At 40.2% G+C, this 25993-nt stretch overlaps 1 long non-coding RNA gene across 1 annotated transcript in view; it reads right to left on the minus strand.

Annotated features, from left to right (window-relative positions):
- LOC144771930 (uncharacterized) overlaps positions 1-19661 on the minus strand; it is a 54415-nt gene extending 34754 nt beyond the window's left edge. Inside the window, exons 1-3 of the long non-coding RNA XR_013599551.1 lie at positions 19588-19661; positions 19363-19447; positions 8399-8555 (exon numbers count right to left, since the gene is read on the minus strand). This is a non-coding gene — a long non-coding RNA (uncharacterized LOC144771930). The remainder of the gene's footprint in view (positions 1-8398; positions 8556-19362; positions 19448-19587) is intronic.
- Between the last annotated feature and the right edge of the window lie 6332 nt (positions 19662-25993).

Genomic DNA, 25993 nt, shown 5'->3' on the forward strand with positions numbered 1-25993 from the left:
GGATTTTATTTAAAATCCTGGTCCTTGCCTTCCGAGCTGTCCATCAAGCCGGTCCTGTGTACTTAAGAAAAAGATTTTCCCTATATGTTCCCAACCGCCCCCTTAGATCAGCTAATTTACACCAAATGAATGTTCCAAAATTCAAATACAGCAGGCTTGGCGGCCAATCCATCTCAGTCCGAGCGGCGAGAGCATGGAACACCCTCCCACAACAGCTAAGAACAGCTCCTTCCATTACTCTGTTCAAGAAAGGACTGAAGACCTATCTTTTTAACATCAATGTATAGGATCTTCCTCTACTTCTTCTTCCCCCTTCTTCGCGCCAGGATACTATTTTTTTAGTAATAGAGCGCGTTATAAAAGCCCAAAAAAAAAAAAAAAAAAAAAGAAGAGTGACAGAAGAACGTGTTTCAGCAAACCTTTAGGGAAGTGAGAGTGTTTCTGGGAATGGTTGGTTACTGTTGTCAGTGAATTATAAACTTCTCCCTGATTGCAAAGCCTTTAGTAAAGCTTACTCACAGCAGTATAGTGAATCTGATGCCATTTGATAATGTAAAAGTGCTTTTCTAAACTCAACTCCACAACATACCAGCTCTAGGTATGGCGAATTCGGCTGAAGCGTTTTTCGAACTGTATTTTTATGAAAAAAGTAGGGAGTGTGTGCAGTTACTGGGTAGCTGGGTGGCTGTCATACCAGTGTATTGTTGAAACACCATGCTGTCACCTGGCATGCCATAACCAGGTGATAGAAACTGTTGGGGGTTGAGGGACCAGTGACAGTTACACCAGGGAAGCTGGTAGATGAATGGATGGGATCTCCTTTTTAGAATAAAGGAACTTACTTTTGGTAACCCTGCACTCTTTGTGTTATTTATGAAGCAACATTTGTGGATTGCCGCACTGCCATAGTCATCAGGAAAAAGAATATTTCAACACCTATGGGCAACCTGGAAATTTGTGAGTCCACGCCTTGATTTCTACTACAGTGAGACTGGCTCTCATCAGGCCTGATTTGGATGAAATCAGTACTTGTGACTGTTAAGGTCAACTTTCCTGGTTGTTGTTTTTCCTTCCTTATTTTCCAGGATGGGTTGCAACTTTACTATCACTGTATTCATTGTAAGGACTTTGTTAGGCTGATACATTGAGTGATGTGACAGGCACCACTCTATGACTTTTCTTTGCCCTCCGTTTCCCAATATGTGGTTTTTGGGGCTCAGGTCAGTGCAACACTTGTGGTGTTGTCATTGATGTTCATTCTCCAGCTTTCTCAAGGCCTTGGGGATAGGGTTGAACGCGGTCTCTAAGCACAACCGGCTCTACTTGCATTGCCTAGCAGGTTACTGCACACAGAGCATGCACTGGCAGATCTCATTTTACATCGTCAGAGTGGTGGACTTCCTACGGTGGGGGCTCTCCACTTCTAATCTCCGTAAGTCTTTAAGCCATAGAGATTCCTGTTACATTGAGCATGCAAGCTTATTAGTGCGTGAAGGGTGAATTGTGTATTAGTAAGGATTTGCAGTTTGGAGGAACTAGACTAATAGCACCATGCAGTCTTAGAGAGGAATTGATTACTCTAAATCATGAGTTGCATCAAGGGATGTCGAAAAGTAAGGAGAGAATGCAATATACATAGGGACAAACAGGTTGAGAGAGTGGGTGAGATTGCTTACCCTGTGTCCTTAATAACACTTTTAAACAGACTAGGGTGCAAACTATGGTGCTCAGGGAATGTCCCAATGGACCATTGAATAAAACTTCAATGGATATTTTAGGTCACTCCATGGAGAAGGACAACAAATGTATGCAGTAGTTGTAAAAGGCATGGTTTCAAGATGGCCAGAGATTTGTTTGACTCTATAGAGGGCAAGAAAATTAGCAGATTCTTGAAGGAACTCATGGAGAGTGAAGGGTTTCCAGGCACCTTACTTACAGACAATGGGGTCCAACTAAAGTCTAAAGAAATTAAAGAGTTTCTGAATAACAGGGTATAAAGCATAAAAATTGTGCCTTATATCACTCGGCAAATAATGGAATGGTTGAGAGGTGATGTATATAGAGACATGCCACACAGTACAACAGGAAAAACACCTTTTTAACTGTTTCAAGGAAGGCTTCCCAACACCTCTTTAGAACCTTAGTGTGCTATCTGTTCTTAAACAAAGCATAGTGAAGTAAAGTAGTCTGTTGCTTGCTTCTCTGCTTCATTAGATCCAGCAGTCACAACTCCTCCTGGTTGTCTGAATTCCTTAGCAGCCGTTTGCCTTGCAATTTAGCAGAGAGGGATTTGTAATCGGCTGTACACTGAGGGCAACATTTACCAAAAATTCACGCAAAGCAGCAAGAGCATTTTCTGCGTGAAAAGAAGAGGTCTGAAATGCATCATATTTACCAATATATGGCGCATTCCTGCTTTCTGCCTGCTCTAGCAGCCTTGTGCCATGATGTAAAGTTGTTTTTGTGCAGGAAGGGGCACCTTCCTCCACAAAAACAATCCTCTGAGACCTTTTCCTCTTCCTAAGTGTGCTACTGTACGAAGTACAATTAGGAAGAGGAAACAACAAGGAGAAACAAAGATATTTCTCCATGATTTGCCTCCCCTAGGAGCCCGTAGCATTGTGATGCATTCTCAGGTTTACCAGCCTTGGTAAGTCTGGGAATGCACCAAAATGCATGGGTGTTTCACCCATGAAGCTCCTTCTCATGGCTGAGTAACATAAGACTGCAATTTGTGCTGTCTTGAAATACTCCAGATTTACCAAACAGCTTAGGGGGTCACAAGAGGGCCTTGTGTTGCTTTGTATATCTGGCTTTAGTATTGTGTTGCCCTTACTACGCTATGATGATGCAAGGGCAACGCAATGCTATGATAAAATGTACCCTGATTATCTTTGTCCATTCCAGTTGAGATCTTGCTGACTTTTACATAAACTCAGCACTTGACAAACGACCACCTGATAAAGTATGAACAAACAATTTTTGGCAACAGCTGACATACAAATAACAAGTGGCAGCATCTTAAATCCTGCAATGCTGCCGCCAATTTGAAACAATTATGAAGATGATGAAGAACCAGATCATGTTTGCATAGATGTAACAGAATTGTGTACCAAGCCATGACCAGACAGTGAAAAATATTTCTCTTGAAAACGTCAATCTGATTCTCATGTTTGGCTTGCCTACTTCTATTAAGATATACAGAGGTATAGCCTTCATAAACAAGATTCTAAAACCTCTATTTACTGCTTATTACTGACCTGAAGCATCTGCTTGTGGCACCCTGTAAGTACTGATCTGCATTCACAGGTTAGATGGAATATTTTCATTTTTGATCTTTTGGTTTGCCTCACTCAATAAGTTGCATTGCACTTTTCAGAAAAGTGTGGGCTGCCATTAAACAATCTGCTGACAGCATTTGATGACAGTCCTTGGGCAGTATCACTACTCTAACTCAATGAATGAGTTTGTCTTTTGTTTGAGTTCAATAAAAGGGCACACTTAGGAGCTCTTCACCATTTTGTGGTTGTTTCTATAAACTGCAGCCTTTGACACTCCACCTACCTGTCATTATGGGGTAATCTCATGTATAATTTTGACCTGTTTTAAAAGTGGCTAATTTCTTTCCCCTTTTTATTGTTAGAACTCTCAATTGTTTTTTTCTCTTCATTTATGGACTGTATTTTAGCCTGATTATAAACATGGGGTCACTTTCATACTCTCTACGGGGTTTACCATCTCCTAATAGACTGCTTTTTAGCATGATCAGAAACATGAGAACACCTTTGTACTTTTCACAGGGGTGTACCAACTCCTCACATTTTATGGCTCTCTAAGGACCAGTTTCTGTATTTAATTTTTCTTTAGAGCCAAACTAAGAATGTTCTGACATTGAGGGACAAACTTTTTTAACAGTAATTCACATTGATGCAATGCTCAGTACTGGTATGCCTAAATACATTCTCATTTAGCAAGAATATTTTAACACATTAGGCCTCATTTATGAGGTTTTAACGTAGGGCAGTGCCGCAGGCCTCCCTGCAGCGCTGGCCTCCGGTAAAAGAAAAGGGCAGGAATACGCTGTATCTATGAGATACAGCACATTCCTGTCCTGTTCCACTATGCTGGCACACAATAGGCTGCTGTGCGCCAATGCAGGCACCTTTGCACCATGGTGATAAGGTGCCTGAGTTGAGGGGATGATTGTTTTTGTGCAGGAAATGAAACCTTCCTGCCCAAAAATAATCACAAGAGGCCTTTTCCTTTTTCTGTGTGTCCCAGAATGCAGCACACATTTAAAAAGGAAAAACAAGGGGAAATCAAGATATTTATCCTCTTGTGCCTCTTTTACGCCTCCCCTGGGGTGTTTTTGGCACTGCCTCAGATTTACAATTGTATGACCCTTTAACATAGAAAACTGTGTGAAAGGGGACCATATTTATAAGGCAGCGTTAAGCCAAAAAAGTGCCTTAGGGCTGCCTTGTAATAATGGAGCAGGTTCCTGCACCACGGAACATGGTGCAAGGGGCCTCATAAATGAGGCTCATTGTATTCAGGGAGATGGTAATGACTTTGGCCCATTTTGGCATCAGTCACTGCAGATGAAGAATGAGATGTCTATGATTTGAAAAACTGCTGCCACTTCATTTCTGAAGACAGATCAGAACAGCCAATTTGAACTTTTAATAAAGAGTTCCGATGGGTCTTCAGCTGAAGTTTAAATTATTTTTGAACTATGCAAAAAGAAGTTAAGTTGTATGTTGTGTACCTTAGGTGTCCGGAAGAAAATAGTAGGGTGCCTTGAATTCTATGAACTGAGTTAATGAATTGAACATTTTGAGAAACAAAATGATCTCTGATTTTGTGCTTTTTCATAAGTATGGGTTTCTTGTCTCACTTGTGTTTTTTAGTAGAAGTTGCTGCAAAATATTTCACATATTTTTGTTGATAATGGTATTAATCATATTAGTCGGACTGTTGTGTTGATAACTCCAGTTAGATATGTTTCACTTACACAAATTGAATTAACTACTACACACAATCATGTATTACACATGAAGTTAACACATAAGGAGAGTTATATAGGCAGATAAAGAGCAAAATTATATTTGAACATGTTAGAGGAATATGTATAAATTATGAAAGTAAGAAATTGTTTCATTTATATATCTCTGTCCTTCGTCAAAGTGGGTGCAACCTATTCTCAACTGCCTCCATCATATGTTCTTTATTGTTATGCTTTTGTTATATATTTTACAAAAAATAGTCTGTCACAATATCTTTCAGGCTACAACAGTTTGCTTAAAGAACCTCCTTCATCTAAAGACTCTGGGAATTTTGTAACTTTTTCGAGACACTTGAGTACAATTGCCCAACCTAACTTGAAAACCAACAGGACTAAAATGAATTTGTATATAATTAGGATGAAGAAGGGTATGAGTTTATTAAGAGTATTTTGAAAGAAGTTGGACATTTTTGACAAATTGGGAAGATGCAAGTCAAATTAAGATGCATGTTGAACCTTCGGAGAAATTTAGGAATTCACATGCACATCCAAGATTGAGACTGGAGCATGAGGGAGTTGTGTATTGAGTGAAAGAAGTTTCAAGGTACTAAGTGGAGTTGGATTGAGAGAGTAGGTATGATAGAAGTTATGTTGTAGATGATGAGTTTTTGGATGGTGTAAATTTGTCATCTTTGTGGTAGGACTGCATATTTTAACCTGACTGCAATTGGGTAGGGTGCTGCTATCTTGCTTTGGTTTACCATGCAAATGAAATAAATGATGCTGTTTCTCTGAAAAGAGTGAAACAAGGATTTTGACAAACTATGGTGGGTGTTCTGCGTGCAAATATTCCATCTAGTGGTATGGCTTTGAATGATATGAAGATAAGAAGGTTATCTACACCTATTGATCACCTTGATTCTAACACTGCAGGAGCATTAGCTATGATTAATGAGAAGAAAATGGCTTTTCATGCTATGATTTTGCAAAACCTTGTGTTAGATATATTCATTGCAAGGAGGGGGGAGTCTGTCATGTCTTCAAAGTACGACAAGGCTATACCTTTATTGCAGATAACAGTAGGATTATTAACACTTATATAATAAACATTACTAATATCACTTATAGAGGAAAAGATCTTTAAGATGATGTTTTTTGGGAATCATTTGGTTCCTGGTTTAGTGAGATTGGAAAGGAACCTGGAAAGGATGGTAAATGGTTTGATAGCTTAGGTCGGAGTATCTTTTGTACAATACTAAACCCTATACTTATTGTGTTAATATATGCAATTGACCTTATTCTTTTATTTCAATTCATTGCAGTAATATTTACAACAATGGAATTAAATTGTGAGTGTAGGAAGAAGATGTTAACAATGTTCAAGAATAAGACGAAGCAAGATCTCCTTGGGATGGAAGATATGAATGTGCAAGTTTCCGATGACATCAAAATGTTGGAAGAATCGGAATGCAAGAGACTGAAAGTGATACATACTGTATGATGAATGTATTATGGGGATTTTTTGGTGATGATGTCAGAGGGGGTTATATGTTTAGAATTGTATATTATATCTATTGCAGTTGAATCGAAAATATTGTGATGTTGAGGATTGCATTTTCTGGCTTATCTTTAGCTATGCAACACATTAGGCCTCAACTCTATTGTTAAAAATATGGCTTTTGTTTCATAATGTTCATTGTGTGTTTTCTCATTTGACACTGCATGGAGTAGAAGTTTTACTGTTGTTTTAGTAAAATATAGGTGATTTGGGTGACAAATACTTTTGAGTACGAATTAATTGTATGATAAATGTTTAGTCATAACTGATTAATTATCAATATTGTATTTGAAAACATTTAAAACTGTATTTAAAAATGGATTTTAACTGTGCCATATTTACCATTATGACACCATTGTATTCAAATGGATGTTGGTTCTGATACACTGTTCAAACTGCTCCTGCTCACTCCCCCCACAATCAATATACCCCTGCGTGATTTCTCTCCTCATAGTTTCTGCAGTCTTCGCCGAGCACAGACCACTGGAACGTAACTGGTTATTTTTCTTCATGCTCATGCAATTTTGAATGACACTTTCTTTTGTGTGCTGAATGTAATATTTTACAGGCCCTTCTACTGTAGCTTCCTGCTGTGGGCCCGTTGAAAAATGTATGTATGGGCAATTGTTTGACTCATGTAACATAATGTGTTGTGCCTCTCTATATAGGAACAGAATAGAAGCTGCTGTGGACTTCTGTTGAGGTGGGCTAGTTATATATGCCTTATTGTAAGAAATCAAGTAGTTGGTTGACTGGGGTGTGAGCCCTGTTTAAGCAGCAACCATAACCTATGTCAGAATGAGGCACAAGCCAACCCTAGTTTAACCTGTGCTCAACCATCTGGCAGCTTGGTACAGAGCAGTCAGGCTTAATTCAGAGACAATGTGTAAACTGTTTGTATGTTAAATAATCGAGAAAGACCCCTTAGCACACCAGGGGAATAGGATACTTGCAAACAGTGAAAAAACAGGGGAATCCCTTGGCGGACACAACTAGAACGTTAGCCCATATATTAGTTTATAAGAAAGGGTTTTCACTTTTTATTTTTGTTAAAAAACATGTCATAAGCAATACATATTTTTTTAAAAAGCAACAAATTATAATTTCATTAAAAACATATGCAATGTTATCACAACCATATTCATCTGAAGTTCATACATCTACAACTAGCAAACAATTTTACAGACACAAATTGGTTTTCATGCTCTTCAACTAGATAAAAAGAAGAGGGGGAGAGACAAACACAGACAGTGCTATTTGTCATAAAGGTCGCACATCTAGACAGACCAATATTAAAAACTATATCCTGGACCCGCTCAATGTATCTTGTCTGCAGGAAAAGCTTGGTCACGTGATTGTGCAGGTGTAGGCGTCGACGCGTTTCGATGGCTTTTAACAGTAATATACCATCTTTTTCAAGACTGATTGATGGCTCTCTCCTAGTAAAGGGCACTGGTCGGTTACCACTTTAGTAAAAATCCTTATTTCATGTTACTTTTCTGCATTTTTCTGGATTCTGTGTATTTTGTATGTGATGGCATCCTAATGTACATTCAAGCTTAAAGTCTGATCCTGATTTTATGTGCCAATCACTTCTGCATATGTGATCTCATGTTATATTGTCCTCTTATTGTAAAAAAACACTCTCCCGTTAGGTCTGTTTTTAATCTCACGAAGGCGGTATACTTCACCGGCCCCTCCGATATCGTTAAAACTCCCAAACGATGTACCTGGCTCTCTCCTCTGTAGGGGAAAGAACAGGAAGGAGGACTCTATTTATCATGGGCATAAAACTCTATACCTCTATTAGACATGTAGCTCACACATAGACATACCCAGTTTCAGGTCAGCTGGAGTGTCACTGGGGTGGATATAGACTTCTGTCCTTAGTCCCCTGTGGTTCGTAAGGTTCCTGGGACCACTTCTCTCCACACCCAAAATGCCTGTACTCGAATCTCCGTCTACCGAAAATGGTGATCTGTTTGTATAACACTACAAAGAGTAAAAAAGAGAAAAATAACACAGAAAAGATAGTTAGAAAAGTAGAGTTATTTTTAATAAATAAGACTAAAATGACAAAAGTCCAATCACTATAACAGGAGATTAAAGATTTTAGTGACAATAGTACCAAAAAGCACAAACCAACTGTGGGATTCTTGCTATGTCGGACTGGGACAACATCGCATGGTTGGGCTGACTGAGAAGTAGCACAAGCTGACTACAGGGACCCAGTTAGGCACACTGAAAAAAGTACTTTTAATCCTGGTTTGGGGGCCATTGAGAGGACCCTCATTGACAATGCGCCAAAAAAGTGTCAATATCCGCTAATTTCCTTTCACAGTGATTTAGTTATTGTGATCTATTTGGCAAGTAATACTTTACAACACTATATGGCACACTTACCTGACAAATGGATGGTAGTGGGTGTTGTTATGTTCCCTAAACTAGACCTAAGTAGCAAAGCGACCTTTCACCTTTATTTGTCCTAACTTGCTGTACATCACTGTTCTATTACTGACCTTTTACCCGGTTATGTGCTGAACAAATGTCAATTTGTTTCTTTGAAAGTGGTTTTATTTAATATGCATGAGGATTATTAGTAAAACCCCCTGCACATGACTTACATAACAGGATTAAAATACTCTGTACAAAAGTCATCCCTATCTTTTATCCTAAGGTGACCAGACTACTTTGCATAATTACAATTATTTATTTCGGCTCATCTACATAATCATACTCACAACATATCATTGTGGTAGAACCCAGAGGCTACCTTTTTGGTATAAAAGAACTGCATCTTAACCAGTAGAGAGGAGTGGACTCTTCCACGATGATACAGACACTGAGGTCCCGGCACTCTGAAGCTGCAACACGCAGCGGTCTGACATCCCCTGCAGTGTGTCCAACTTGTGACCAAGATGGGGTCCTTCATTCTCTCCCATCGGGTAATGGGGTTAGCTGTTTCCCAGGGGATTCCAGTCTTTACATCTACATACATGCTAGGTACACTTAGGTAGATTCTGCATAGTAGGAGCACGTTTGATCACTGTCATGTTTATATGTCTGCATATATTCACTGTCTTAGCACCATGGTAGAATTATACCTTCTATTACGCAGTTCCTGCTTGTAATATCTTACTTTAGCTTCAGCTTTAGCTTCAGTCTATTGATTATTGCAGCAAATATGTTTCATACTAGAATGGCGATGGTTCAATAATTGTTTACTGAAAACATTCCCAATGTTTATTCTGTATATCTCTCTGAGACTAAGTGAGCATGATTGACTGAGCGAAAAGTAATGTTCTGTTTCCACGATCCCTGAAGGGTCAATGGTTGTCATGTTTGAAGGCTGTCAGAAACTATTTGCTCCTTGGTAAAGTTAAGTGGATTGTTGTGGCACTGTGAGCTAGCTGGTCAATAGGCTGACATATCTTACAGGGGTATCCGGAATCAGTCCAGACATCAAGCCCTTAGTTTATGTTGTCCAACAAACGTGCAGATCCTATATATTCCTAGGAACTACACAACAGTGCAATTACTGCAGCCAGAATGTCTCCCATATCCCAGGATGAGGTTCTTTGCATTACTGAGGTACTCCTGACAGCAGCTGTAATGTATGTGTCATATCCATATTTCAATACAAAGGATAATGTGAATCATTTTACATGTATATGTCATAGTTATACACTTTCAACACAGTGGAGGGTACTCCTCTTTTGATGAGACAATATAAGCAATGACATCGCTCTGTACATGACACCAGGCTGGGATAACATCTTGACTGACCTTTCAGCAGTAGAAGTATATACTAAATTAGGGGTCAAGTGGGTGAATGCCTCAAAAAGAGATACTTCTGTTTAATGCTCCCTACCCTCTTCACTGTAGTCACAGTATAACACTAAACTTAAGTGTTATTTAAGAGTCAGATTTTTAGAAGACCCTAATGCACTGTTTGAGAATAACAATGTAACCCTTATTACAAAGGTTAAAATATAATTTCAGAGATGAGATACAATACCACTGCCAACTAAAGACAATATTTCCCTAATCAAAATAATATACTTTGTTTATTTGTTACGACTTCCCTTGTTTTTTTATAAAGCGCTTTCTTCTCTAAAGTAGGCCGATTGCTTTTAAGCTTTATTTGGGAAAGAACGAAACATAGATTCTCCATTAAAGTACTGAAGGTTCTTAAAAATTGCCCTTCCTGATCCCTCTTGCATTATTTAGCAACAGAACTAACACATATTCCAATTAGCTTCAAGCCTTGACATATATCGGAATCATGTTATGTTCAGAATGTTAAAATATACCGATATTTGTTATTTACCAAGTTTTATTGAGCTTGCAAAACTTCCAAAGAGAGTTCAATATAAGATGTTTATTTTTAAAGAAAAAAAAAGCTAGGCTTGACAAGGTTTTTCAAATCCCAAACATAATTGCTGATACTTCCTTGATCGAATAACACAATTTATCTTCAATCTTTGCCCTAGAATAGTTCGAGCGAAGGTGGCAATTGGGGGTTATTTAATTTGTCAATCTTTTCTTAGGTAACAATTTTAAAGAGATTTCTGTTTTTCAACGGTCTACCAAGAAAGACGCAGGCTGGTTTTAGTCATCATACATTTAGTTGCAGCAGGTAGTTAATTAACTGATAATAACCCAAATTATACAACATACCAGAGCTTCTTATTCGAATTTATTTGTCAGATTCTAGTAACTTAAAAGTATATTTTTGCATCAGAAACTTATTATAAAAAAAATGGAAATTTTACTTAGCAAAATAAAAAGTCCTGGCTCAAGGGAATAAATGTTTGGTCCGAAATTAACAATATTTTGTACAAGGCAAAACATGCCTCCTGCTTTTTAAGTGGATGCTGTACAACATTTAGTCCCAGGATATCTCCATAGCCTGCCTAAGTTGCGCAAATAACTCTACAGGTGACTAGATGCTTATGTTTATGCAAAATCACAATATTGCAAATATTTTTATTTTTCGGAATTTAAATATCAGGTTCAGCTAATTTCCTCCCCCAAAAGTACTATATTTTGATCTAACAGAAGCTGACATTTTGTTAAAATTGCTAACAACTCTTTAGAAGTCACCTTTGTTACTCAAAGTTGCTCAATGGATGGATTAACTGGATAAGAAACCTTGCATGTGCAATATTTCAGTGTCATCATAAAGCTAAGTTATTCTATAAGATCTAGCGGAAATTCTTTGAAGCCTAAATTTTTATTAATGATTATCAAAGTTATTGAATGAATTTTTATTTTTTCTCTTTCATTTTCTTATTTTAATAAATGTATCTCATTTCTCATTCAAGGACGTTTTATGATGTATCTCTGTTACGTTTGCATGCCTAATTAAGAAAAGAATAAATAAATACATTTCAGTAAAAGAAAGGTGAACATAGCGGCCCGCTAGTTAGCCGGTCACGAGTCGGCTGCTGTCTAGCCTCCAATATTGACTCAGTTTTGGACTTTTGGAACTGAATCCCCCCCCCCTAGTTTGTGCAGACCTTAGTTGTAGGACCGTTGGTCTCCCCCTGGGTGTAGTTTTCAGGCTCTTTCCGCCTCAGTGTGTCACGCCGAGTTCCGTCACCAAGTCGTATAGTGCTGCTTTGAGAGTGGGCCGGGAGCTGTTATGGCTGTTACGGTGTTGTGGCTTCACTTTGCTGACGGTTAGAGGCAGTGTGTCCTCTCTGGCTCTCCATAATTTTTGTGAGAGGAGGCACTCTGGGGGGTCTAGACAGTCTGGGCTGTTTGCGACACGAAATGAGAAAAACAACTTTCTTTGTAGACTTTGGAGATTCTGAGATGAGACAAGACGAGACGAAGACCTGGACATGGAAAGTTGCCGTTCCGGAGTGGAGCTGTAAGGCGGAGGTGGGGTAACAATTCGGTTAGTTAACCGTTGGTTGGTTATCCGCTGGGTTCTGGATGTGTGGTGGTTGGTCATCATGGTATTTAGGGCAGCGGGGGCGCTTGCTGAGTGTCGTCATGCTTGTAGCTTTTCACATGATCAACCTATTAGTAACTTGCCGGTCTATTGTAGGTGCAGGCTCCGTGGCATATCCAGCATATCTAGCATATCTAGTGCTGAAACAAATCCTTCCACCAATTTCAGGTACGACTATTTAGAGCCAAGTACAGAGCTAGGGGCAGTATTTAAAGTTGATTCAGAAAGCAGCTACCTAGCACCCAGTTCTGTTACATGTAGTGTTCAGTCAAACATAATAACCAAGTTAAGGCATGAGACTGCACTTAACCCCATGGAGTTAGTTATACAGCAAACTTGGCCAGTGCTTACTTTGTAAAATATTAAGTGCAGTTGCTCACATTTTTCTAGGAGGCCACACCCATTCCCCGGCTCCACCCACTTCATCCACTGGCTCCACCCACTTCATTTTATTGGCTCCATCCACAAGCCTCAACACATCACAGCCACTTCCATACTTCTTGAGTTCTGAAAGAAGCTGAAGACCTAACTCTTCATATAAGCACCTCGGGGACCGCATACCTACACACCTGTCCAAGCGCCTGGATACCCTTTATGGCGATTAGTGCTCTATGCAAACCAATGTAACATAACATACGGAAAGCCTATGACAACAACTCAAACATGAAAAGAAATTGGAGAATGTGTGTACATCCCAAAATGCAGCTTTAGGAAAGATCGTTTGTGGATTTCAGACAGCTTTGCAAACTAAACAGAATGTGCCTGTACTGTGCTGTTTAAAAGAAAGGAAGAGATGAAGGAAGGAGGAATTAAGAAAAAAAATGTGAAAGGAAGAAATTAAGGGATAGAAGGGGAAAGGAAGCGAACAATCATTGATGGATAGAAAGAAGAAAGGAAATAAGGAAGAAAAGCACAAGGTAGGGTTGAGGATAATGAAGGAAGAAATTAAATAAGGGATGCAGGAAAGAGCAGAAAAAAAAGTAAGCAACAAATGGAGGAAGAAGGAAGAAATCCACCAAGAGAAGAACAATGGAGAATGAATGAAGATGTAAGGAAGCATGAATGGAAAGAAGAAAGGAGGCATGGCTAGAGGTGCCGAGGAAGAAAAAAAGGAAAAAAAGGTGTGACGAAGGAAAGAAAGTCAGTGGAATGGATATGAGTGAGAAAGGTACTGAGTCAAGACGGGACTGATGGAATGACGACAGTGAAATATTGCAAAGAAATTGAAAAACAAAAGATTAAAATGCATTTCTGTGTCTTTAACACACCATGTAGGTTTATAAAGACATATTCACCAGAGGGGGCCTTGACACCAAATTAAAAAAGTTGTTATACATCTCAATGGCCCTCATTTTAAGAACCTCAGAAAGATGACTGAGTGGCCACACCAAGATTTAAGACCCTGAGATAAAACACAGATTCCTAGAGTGAAAATGTTAAAGATGTGTGCAAGAAAGAAAAACATATAAGGGAGAGCGAGTAATGAGGAGAGGTCTGAAGGCAAATATGGATAAGGTAGACAATGAATGTGTAGCAAAGTGGGGAAATCAGGGATTGGAAGTGCAAGATTGGAGTGGAACAGGATGAGAATGAAAAGAGAAAGGCCAAGGAAAAGGAACAGACAGCGGAGAGCATGTGGAAAGAGAGTGAAATGGAAAATGGGAAGGTGAAAAATGAAAAGCAATTAGATAGGGGCAGCAATTAACAGGAAATGCGGACGTAGAGTACAAAGTGAAGGGAGAAAGGAGAGAAGGGAAGGAATGAGGTGTGAATGGGGAAGAAAAGCACATACTGAGGGAGAGCAAAAATAGTACACCTCTGCTTTATCAATATACAGTAATTAATTACGTAAAGTCGAGGGATGACAGGGCTGTATCATTCTTGGGCCTGTTTTATCAATACGTAGATGTGCTGCCCAGGAATCATAATTATTATAGATATCTCTGAAGAAAGATAATTAAGTGTCAGTTATACCATCGGAATTAAGGTTCGATGGAAAATCTTTCTTTCATGCTTTAAACAAATTGTTTTATTACACAATCAGGTTATAAGGCACACAATATCACTGCCACCTATTTCAATGAAGTCAGACATTCAACTCCATTCAGAGAGGCTTCCAGAAGCACTCTTGAACTAATAAAGCACCAATTTCAGCTGAGTCTGCCTCACTCTTGTTGATGTGTGCACATAACACCCTCTCCACAAAATTCCACCCCAAATGTAATTGCCACATTCGCTGAACTTTCTAGGGTTGCCACCTGATCGTTTTTCTAATAGAACCAAAGGTATTTTAATATTCTTTCCAGGACACAAATAAGCAGCATCAACTAAGGCTGGTATTTTTGCCCTTATCTGTATATATTTCAACCAGCAAATATAACTAGAAGGCACTTTTAAAGGAGATGATTGCCGAGTTAAGCCTCCTTGACAACTAATTAAATAATAAAAGACAAGAGTTAGGCTACATATGAATACATACAATTTTGTTTAAAGTACTTTTTAGTACCATTTCTGGGTCTTTACAGACTTTAAAAAAAACTACAAATGGCTTGTATTTTCCTCTTGAAAATGTAGCAACCCACATGTTCAAAAAACAGCCCCCCTATTCATGTTATCTAATTCACAGGTAGTTATTTCTACCTCTCCATGACGAAAGCCACAATTTCTAAACCTCACAGAGGGTTAACCTGAGTCCTGCGCACACCTTTATCACATAAAGCACTACATTTGAGCATCACATAAAAAAGAATGGCAGTTCCCACCTTTGAAACAAAGCACAGTGTTTGCCGAAAACTCAGAGTGCAAGGAGGCAGCAAAAATCACAGTGCCTCATTTTGTGTCACAGGCTCACCCTAGGTTCTTTATTAGTATGGCAATTCAAATACTGTCAAGGTTTACATACGGGGTGAACAATGAGGTAAGATCACATGGATTGGAGAAATCTGGAAAGAGGGGAGATGCGAAGAGATCGGGATCGATCAGTTTGAAAAGGGGAAAACTCTAAAAGTCACATGTGAAATGCATGCAAGCAGAGAAGAGACAGGCAGGGACATAGTACGCCTGGCATTTGTGGCCCTGGAGCATGGTGATTTAGACTGCCCTCTGCATAGTGCCTCCGATGTCCTTCTGGTCATATCCTGCTCTGGGACTACATCTCAGAGGAGCTTTGCTGCCTGTCATGAGAGCACAACTAGCTGATCGAGTTGAAAGTGTACAATTTCTCTTTTTGTTGGTTTCATATGCATATGCATAAAAACCTGTAGAGATATTGGTCTGTCTGCTTGAACATGTGATTTCTGTTAAAATGCGCATCTATATTGTGTGCTTGCATGCACCTGTGGTTCCACTAAAGTCCAACTTATTGGTTTTGTCAGTGCTTATTTTGTTTTGCTTGATAAAACAGAAACCTACATCAAAAGAGCAGTGAAACCCTGTACAGAAAACATCTATAGTAGTATTTACTTAACAAACATGAGGTGTAAGAAATGTGTTTGGAGCAGTAGAACCTGTAGAAAATGAATCAGGCTGTAATCGGGGTTATATCACAATTGTGGAAAATGAAGTGATTTGCTTATAATTGCAAACTGTTTAGTGCACATGACAGGATAATAATGATCAGTACTGATGCGTGACAGCAGAGGGGAAGAGGAAGATGGGAGGTGTTTAATGGGGTGTAAAACAATGCCTATAACAACTAAAAAATAAGATTTAAAGCAGTCTAATCTTGAATCATTGGAATCAGGAGGGACATTGTTGTCTTTAGGACTTTAATTTAGACAGCTCCATGCACTCATCTGAAGAATGGTGGTCGTGTACCACCTCGCTCATGCCAAAAAGCCAGGTAAGGTCTCCATTCCAACCCTTCTCTTGGACGAGATGGGGAAGACCAGTGAAGTTAGAGTTTCCAAACATTATCTCATTACCCTGAAAGTGCTTAAGGTGGAAGCCACACAAAAGAAAATTAATTAAATCATTCATTTATCGCTTCACAACTGCGCCTTATATTTTAACACTTACTCGGTGTCTTTACCCTGAAAATAACTAGGGCACATCGAGTAAGATCACACACCGAGGCTGAGGCCAGAAAACAAACGCACACAAAAAGGAAGGCTCCAGCGAGAATAGAGGTAGAACTGAAATGAAAAACATGTTTTTTCCTCATTGGCCACCTCGAGTCCATATGCCTCTAATGAATAGTTTGCGGTGCATACACACACAACTTTAAGAGGTCTTTCTGATTTCCATACAGCGTTGCAGATTTATGAGCTACTGCAAAACCGTGCTTTTAAGTTTCTTTGTTTTTCCATGCCCATCAATTTATATACACTTTTAACATTATTCAAACTGAAACCCACCCATTTTCCTGTGAAGACGACTGCACAACGACTGACATTAAAGAATCCTATTCATTAGCCAAAACTTCACACATCGTCCAAAACGTGGTATATTTTCTTTTAAACGATCACTCCACAGCACAGAAATATAACTCTTACTCCTCATTACCATGGTGCCGGTGCAGCTCCACTTACTGGCGAAAGATTCATAATTCTGTCTGCATATAACACATACCAAGCAAGTGTAAATGTCTAACTTCTGGGAATGTTGGTCTAAACTGCGCTGTGACCGAGAGACGGCAGAGTGGACACTTAAGCATAAATTGAAAACAACGCGGGGGTTTTAGGCTTACCATATGATATATTTATTAACAATAATAAGTGGGCGACATTAAAGTCCAAGGTATTCTCTGTAGCCATATGACATCTGTTATGAGGAAATGACACATCCCATGGCTTGTAATAATTAACTACGTTCATTCACTAATGACTCCCTACATTTAAGCGTCACATAACAAAAATGGCGGTTCCCACCTTTGAAACAATAACTCGCAGTGATGAGGCATCAAAAATCACACCCACCTTGATCACTTTGTGCCTCTCATACTATTCAAAACATACCCATGAAATGGAAAAATTGTTTCTTCTCTCCCTTTCTAGTAAGCGTGCTCAAATATGCACAGTCATCGAGAAGCAGAACTTCTCTTCCCGCCTCGGTTCAACTGCAGTGCACGTTAACTCAGCTTTCCCTTTCGTTCCGAGCAGAGATAGTGAGATGTATATTAGAAATAGAAAACAGACCATAATCAAAACAGTTTAACTACACTGCCATCAAGCATTGGTAAACACAACCAGTGTCCTGGATAAAACTTCAATAGACCCGGCCCTGAGAAATAAGTGCCGGTGCTAAGCACCGGAAAGCACCGGCACAAATTAAGCACCGGACAATCTGAGGAAAAAGGGAATCAGCCTGCCAATGGTGCTTTGACAAAGTCAAATAAATCTGCACTTGGTGGCTCTACTATTGAGGCACCTCTGGGCAAAAGATACAAATTAAGATTGTGCAATTTTTTAGGATAGGAGCCCATTGTGCAACAACTTAAACAACCCTGTCAAGCCACTGAGACTTCTGTAAATATTCACAGGATAACGAGCCTCTCAACAAACCCAGTAAACCTACTCCTATAAAAATAAAAACCAAGTCCTCTCAAAAGTGACTCCCTCACTTAGGTCATACTTTATGGCTAATATTCAGGGAAATATGGAACCCGTAAAACAGGCTACGTCAGTGTCAGTCATAAGAACAAATGCCTAGGCACACATAAAAGAGAGTACAATTTGCGTGGTCACAGTATACAAAAACACAGCAATAAGTTTCATCCAGATAAAAGGAAAAAATCTCTTCAATTGGCGACACTGTGTGGTTAAATCAAGTTGAATCTTTTAATCCTTTTCAACGTAAAAGCACGGTGGAATAAGCCAGCCGACATGTGTTTCGTCTCACAATGGAGAATTGCTCCGCCACTTCTTCTGGGCTGGGAATGGATACAATAAATATAAATGATACATATGTCCTTCAAGTTAAACCAAGCAAAAAAGGGGCTTTACAACATGAGCCCGGTGCTAGCATTCGAGTGGTAAAAAGCACACGTGGAAACCCAACCAACCTCAGGTGAAGCATACTCTTTGGCGTAAGAAAGGGCATGATGCTGTCCCAGGAAGTGTAAAATGAAGTGTCCAATATTTAAACAGAAGGGGGAAAAAAGGTGAAAATCAGTCTTTTGTTTTAGTGATAATGTATCTGGATTAACTATATAAGATATAGAGTTTGAAAATCAAGTGACTCAAACGTAGTGATAAACCGATACCTGTAACAAGGTCTATCAATCTGTATATGCTGTAGTAGAAATGAAAGAAAGAGCACAGTATCCGTGAGGATAAGGATAGAAACACATTCATCAGATTATGATCAAAAAGGGTAAGAATAAGCGAAGTACCTTCAAGTAAGATAAAAGAAGGAATGTCACACAAACAGAAAGAATTTAGCTAGGGGCAAGAGAAATGGTAAAAGAAAAGAGCCAGATTGTCTGAATGTTTCTAAAGGACAGGAAGCGGTGGGAAGAGAGACAGCCTGGGAATGCTATGAGCCTTACCGCTCAGCCGGTGATAATTCCAACCCGGCCGGGCTAATACGGAGTAGGCAGAGTATTTCTGGATTGCTGGTGAAAACATAAACAAAATGTAGTCGAAATTTGAGGTAAAGCTATATAAACAACACAGTTGCGTTACTAGGTTCCATGCAAAAGTAGGTGAGATGCCGCTAAGTGTGGCTTACCAGCCTTCCTAATTTCGATGTAGTGCACTGCTAGTTTTTCAATAATGTATTTCGGAAACGGTCTGCGAAAAAAACATATACGGGTACTTACTAATCGTTTAAGCTTTATAAGCCACAAAAATGCAAGCCAAAAGTAGCACCCCAACGTTCAATATAAGATAATTCTACCTCCAGTGGGTTGTGTTTATGCACAATCAGGTCATGGTTGAGTCCTCAGAGGTGAAGCGCTGTGTTGCAATTCCAAGAACTCGGTCTATAAAGGCAAATACGTTAAAATATTACAAAACCGAGCAATTTAGTATAGTGTAACCACATGAAAAAAATGTTTTCCTTATAAAGTACTTGTGACTCAAGGAGCATGGCTACAAAGTCAAAACACCTCTCAAATCTCACCTTTGTAAGGTCTTTGTATGCGGACCCACGATTCATCACTCGGTACCAGGTAGTGGACGAGTGAGAAAGCCGACCCGGAAGCGAGTATCATAAGGGTCTCTGAGCGTTGATTGGCTCTAGAAACGTTGCAAACGCTAGAACGTCCACCGTAGCAAAAAGTGTGGAGTCAATAATGGGACAAAAGTGAAGAAAGACTACGGTAAACAAGGGTTCTTCAGTATTTACAAAGAACACGGAAACCATGAAAGGGTGACTACTTCAAAAATTGTTCGTTCATTATTTAAGCGCCGCTAAAGGTCCTCAGTTTAGAAAGAAAAAAAAACCTGGAAATGATAGTACTTTGTGAGTGTCAGTGTCAGTGCCCGGCGAATCCCTGGGATTAAATCCCGCCATTCCTCTTTCCAACCGATTTTTTCCACTAAGTGAGATGGTTAATATGACCCAAACGAAATCTAGCTAATAGTTTTAGGAAATTCAGTGTCTATTATTATTTTTGGTGCTCTCATTTTTTTCTCTATGTTGTAATAGGCTGGGGGCTGATGGGTAGTCAGGGAGGGTTCTTGTGGGAGGGTTGGGGTAGCTTTTGGGGGGGTTTTGCGGGTTTTCACGTTTGTTGATGGTGAGCATTGGGAAAAAAAAGAAGACGTAACAACAAATTCATGTGACATAATAACCTCCAATATTTATAGTGGAGCTTGGCGTCAGGACAATGATGGGGGATAGGCCTGTTTGGGGAGGGAAAAAGCAGCTAGAATGTTTAAGTTTGAGCGTCAACAGTTTAAGAGTTAGAGGAAGAGAGCTTCTGATTCTCCAGTACCTAAAAAATAGTCCAGCTAGGATCCTTATGATCCAGGAAACCCATCATCCACAATCAGAATGTAAAGAAATATTTAGTAAACTAAGATGGGTTGATGAGATTATAGCCACGGATCAGCAATGCTGCTCAGAGGGGGTAGCTGTTATACTTAAAGCGAATTCAGGAGTCGAGCTTAATAAGTCTCAGTTAGATGATAGAGGACGCTGGGTTATTGTGGAAATTAAATTTCAGGAGTCTAAATTCACTCTAGTTAGTTATTATGGTCCTAATGAGGATGATATCACGCCACTGAATAATCTCTGTCCTACCTTGGTTGATTATGAGGTCCCTCTGATATTGGGAGGAGATTCATACGTGCTCTTAGGTAACAAGCTAGACAGGTCCTCCCCTTGAACACAGGTAGCAGTTCCACGTGTTAAAGCCCATCTTTTGACCATATTATTACATTTTAATCTCTATGAGGTATGGCGGAAAAAAATGGGTGAGACTAGGGAATACTCTTTTTGAGTAAAAAGAATTCTCACTACTCTAGAATTGACTACATATTTATGGAGCATTCAGAACTTGATAAAGTAAGTTTAAATGAGTATTTGCCCATACACCTTTCTGACCATGTTGCCATAGCTCTCAACTTAGTTCTCCCTTCAGACTTTTCCTTGAGGAGATGGACTCTAGGTTTCTGAAGATTGAAACAACTAGATTCTTTCAAGACAACTTGGGGTTGGACCCTTTATATATTGTGTGGGAAACCTATTAGGCCTGGCTGAGAGTGACACTAAAAGGGGCAGGTGTGGGTTGGACTAGAGCAAAGAAGAAAGAGTTGGCGGATCTAGAACTACAGATAATAGGGGCAGAAGCAGCTTTAAAGGTTAGCCGTCCTCCCGGAATAGAGAATGATAATCTAATAAAGAGAGTAGAAGAGTTGCAGTTGAAGTTCAGACTTAAGTCTGAAGAGATTTTACAACAAATGTTGGAGGCTAGTAAAATGAAGGATTTTGAGCAAGGGTAGAACTGTGGCAATCGTCTCGCTATGAAGAGTGGAGTTGATAGATCATATAACTATGTTAGCAAAATCAAAGTTGGTTCACTAATCACAGAGGATAAAGGGAATATAGAACAGGCTTTTGCAGAATTCTTTCAGGAGCTGTATCGAGAAGATCTCCAGGTTGAGGAGGAGCATATTGATAATTGGCTTAAAGAGAAGCAGATGCCAAACTTAGTCGATGATAGTCAAAAATGCTGACATTAGAAATAACAGGAAGTGAGATATTAACTGTTTTGGACAAGGCTAAGAAAGGGAAAGCAGCAGGCCTGATGCAATCCTGATTGAGGTTTATTTCTTATTGAGGGAGGAGATCATCCCGGTCTGGCTGAGATTGTATAATGAGATCTTAGATGGTACCTCCCCCCACCTGACTCCTGGAGCAATGCAGTTGTAACATTGATTCTAAAACCCGATAAAGACCCAACCCAATGTCAGTCATATCGGACAAATTCATTATTGAACGTTGAATATAAGGTTTTTGCTAGGATCTTGAATAATCGGCTGTGTAAGATCATAGGGCCAATTATTCACGAGGATCAATTGGGTTTTCTTCCGGGCAAGCAGATGTCGGAACTGGTATATACTTTAATTGGGGCGGTTGATCTAGCATCACCACACAGCCTCCCTCTTTCAATTATTACTGTTGACACTGCCAAAGCCTTCGATCGCCTGAATTGGCATTTTTTGGAAAGGACTAAGAGGGCTTTTAGCTTCACCGACGGTTTTAGGGAAGTTCTTGAAATAGGGCGTGGCGCTAGGCAGGTTGCCCATTTTCCCCTATTCTTTTGGCTTTATTTATCGAACCATTAGCCCAAAGTTTAGGACAGAATAAGAAGATTGCTCCTTTCGTAGCAAACAGGTTTGTGAGGAAAATAGCGCTATATGCGGAAGATTTAATCTTACTATCCTCAAATGTCAACATTACACTTCTGGAGCTTCTTGCTGAAGCCCAGATTTTTGGGAAAATCTCTGGCTATGAAATTAATAATGATTATGACATGGAATATCGCTGATCAGGAGGGGATTTTTTGCAAGGAGCTTAGATATCTTGGGGTCATAATAACTCAGGTTGACGTTTTATTAAAAAGATGGCAGAATATCCAGCTCTCCCATTACTGTCGGGTTAACCTGATTAAAATGTGCGTGCTACCGAAATATACTTATCTATTCAATAACATCCCTGTAGAATTCTCAAAAGTTGACCTGCTTAAAATTCAGGGAAAGATATCCGCCTTTATTTGGGCAGGTAAAGGGATCAGGCTGTCTTGGAAAAAATAAAGGAGCAAATTAACGAGTGGGGGTATGGGCCTACCAGACCTCCAGTTGTGTTGCTGGATCTACCAATTAAAAAACTGTAGGATGTTACTGCTTACACCACCTGATTCACTGATTGCCAGTATGTTCAAAGACATGCTAGTTTGCATAGTGGAGCTAGGTTTCATGTATAAATTCGGCTCCGTTAAATTCTTTAAAAAAGTCCGGTTGAAGACGTTACATGTGGCGACCAAGCTATGGTCGGACTGTCGAGACTGTTTGGGAATTTCCTATTATAGTGATTGGGCCCCAGTGTGGGGCTCCCCTGGAATAACAGAGTGTCTTAAAGACACTCTGGCTCAGCCATTAAAAGAGGCCAGAGTTTCACACTGGAAAGACATTGTAGTGGGTAATAAATGTCATCCTTGGGACTTCTGGAGCCACATTACTAGGGGTGCTTTGTCTAGGTTTAAGTTTTCCCAGATTTCATCCTGGTGTAAGAGTTAACGCTGGTCCCTTATGGAAGACAGCTCCATGGAAAATGACCGACAAGATTTTGCCCAGAGGAACAAAGAATTGGCTCAGTGGAATAACTATCTCCTGGAGGCAGTAAACATAAAGATGGAAAAGCAATACTGGGTCTTGGAGAATTACTTGCCGAGCAAGGAACTGAAAGATTTCTGGCAAGTAACTCTAGAAATTCTTTACCCACTAATTAAATCTGTCCTACTCAGGAGAAAATACTTTTTCACACTCAACAGGATAGACTGCTCCCCTCTCAAACTATCCAGAATAAAGGGCAGTAGAGAAGCGAGCTGTCTGAGATGTTGTTCCCAGAATGCAGATGACATCCTTGTCCTTGCCTCTTGCCCTAAGATACAAAATTTTTGGAAAAATGTGGGTAAGGCTATTTCCAGGGTCCTGGGTACAGCGGTGGAGGTAAGCCCATCTCTTATTCTATTTGGGAACATATCTATTCCTGGGGTGGGGGTGCTAGGCCCAATGTGGTTCCAACATAAATTGGTGTTTTATTTGCTACTGTTGGCAAGGATAGAAATTTGTAAATTGTGGCATCAGATGGTATCTCCTACCTGGAATGCCTGGTGGAACTCTGTAAGATATTTTAGAGCCTTATATCAGAGGGCAAACATACATATAGATAGACCAGATATTGGGTTATATTTGAACTTGTTGGATTTGAATTGGTGATGGACGGAGCATCTGAACCAATCAAACACTCACACCCAGTCAAGAGATCTGGGTTTAATCCATCACCGTTCTTTAGCCCACTCTGCCACCCCAGTTCACACATGGCCATATGCAAATCAGTCTGACCCTGTGCCTCATGGGAACAGTCCAGCCAGGCTTGCTTGAATCCAGTGGCAAAGTGAGCAAGGGACCCACGTCTGAGCATACCCAGTCAACTTATGTCGAACAAAGTGATACAAAAGGGGGTGGTGATGGACGTGAGTCCCTTGCTCACTTTGCCACTGGATTCAAGCAAACCTGGCTGAAGACGGCTGTAATGCCATAAACTGGTCCTAGGAAGCTTGTTTCCGGTCCAGGGAAGGCATGGCTTGGCAGTTCCGGCTTGCATAGTGTTGCCTACTTCACCCTTTGCAAAGTAGGCATAGGAGGCAACACTACGCCCACTTAGTGGGCATAGCGAAGTTGCCGCCACCCGCCTCCCTCCCGCCCTCCCCTACATACCTAATTTGTTGAAATAGTAAAAGAAAAGTAAATAAAAGGCACTTACCTTGTCCGCTGTGTCCCGGGGCTCCCTCTTCTCGTTTGCGCCGCTGTCTTGGAAACCAATGCGCATTTCTCGCGAGAAATGCGCATGCGCGGACGGCCGCACAAGACTATGCACAGCAACACCATTTGTCTCCCTCATACATACTCTCTGGCAATGGCAAGCACACCCACCCAGCCCTGATACACTAAATCCTGTCCGGTAGGTGGTCATACCTCCCTGTGGCAGGATGCTGATTGTTCTAACTTCCTCTGTTTGAATTTGGCACAGCAGCAGGTGGGCAGAAATGTGACTCCGGTTAGCAGCAAGCATTTTGTGCTGTCTGGGACTAGAAGGCTGGTGATAGGAACACCGAGAGCCTAACGGAGGGCTCTTCTAGTGCTTTGACTCATACCTACCAGACCGTTTTTGGTGTGGAGGTATGATTCCAACATGTTTGATACCAAACATGATAGGATTCGTTGCAGCTGTTTTTGAGATGGTCATCACATGATTACGTGGTGCCTCTCTATATAGATATATGGCTGCTTTAACTGACAACCCAGAATAATTGACTCTGTAGGCTGCAGAGGTGTCCTACTCATGCAGGGGCAGCCTCTCACTTAGAACTAAGCATCCTTCCTTCGGGATTGCAAAGGCCTGCTATAGGGATGACTTATTGGGTTTTACGTGCAGTGACCCTGAGATATAGTAAACCTATATCTTTAGTAAGTGGGGAATGCACCAACTTACACAGGCTGCAATGGCAGGCCAGTAGTTCCATTTTGCATGGTCTCTCATAGGTGGCATAATGGATGCTTCAGCCCACGGGAGACCTCTGGGGTACCAATGCCTGTCGTGTAGTTTCTATAAACCTATATAGGATCTGCGCCTTTAAACAACATAGACTGCTGGATTGGTGTTCAGAATTATTCCAGAAACCCCCACCGAGTATGTTCACATGTATACCAGCTAGCTCACTTTGCCACTAGAAACCCCTCTTACCAACGAGAGAATAGTTCTTGGCAACAATCGAACATGCCAACTCAGTCCCATCAGCGATCGTGGGAACAGTACAGTACGTTTCACTCAGTCACTCGTGCTCACTTTGTCTCAGAGAAATACACAGAATAAACAGTGGGGACATTTTCAATAAGCATTTATTAAACCAACAACATTCTAGTGTAAAATATGTGTACTGAAACAACCATAAGACAGAAACAGACAGAAATAGTTAGAAGCACTTACAGCTAAAAGGAGGGTAGCTTCCTACCATAGTGCTAAAACAATGAATACACACTCGAACGATGTGACCCTAACTAGATGTACCTCAGTGTACCAGATTGTATGTAGGTGTAGAGCCAAGAATCCATCCCGAAACCTGTCGTATCAGACATGTTAAAGAAACGTTATACCATTTCTGTGAAATGGAAAGGGCAGTTCGTTCATACAAGTGCGTGTGTCTCAGCTGAGGACCTTGCGACCTGAAGATCAAAAGTCTCTCTGGTGGAGCTTAAGGGCATGGTTTTCTGTGAAAGCATGGCTTTCATTCAGCTCA

Source organism: Lissotriton helveticus, chromosome 8 (genome assembly GCF_964261635.1).
Source record: "Lissotriton helveticus chromosome 8, aLisHel1.1, whole genome shotgun sequence".
Taxonomy (NCBI): Eukaryota; Metazoa; Chordata; class Amphibia; order Caudata; family Salamandridae; genus Lissotriton; species Lissotriton helveticus.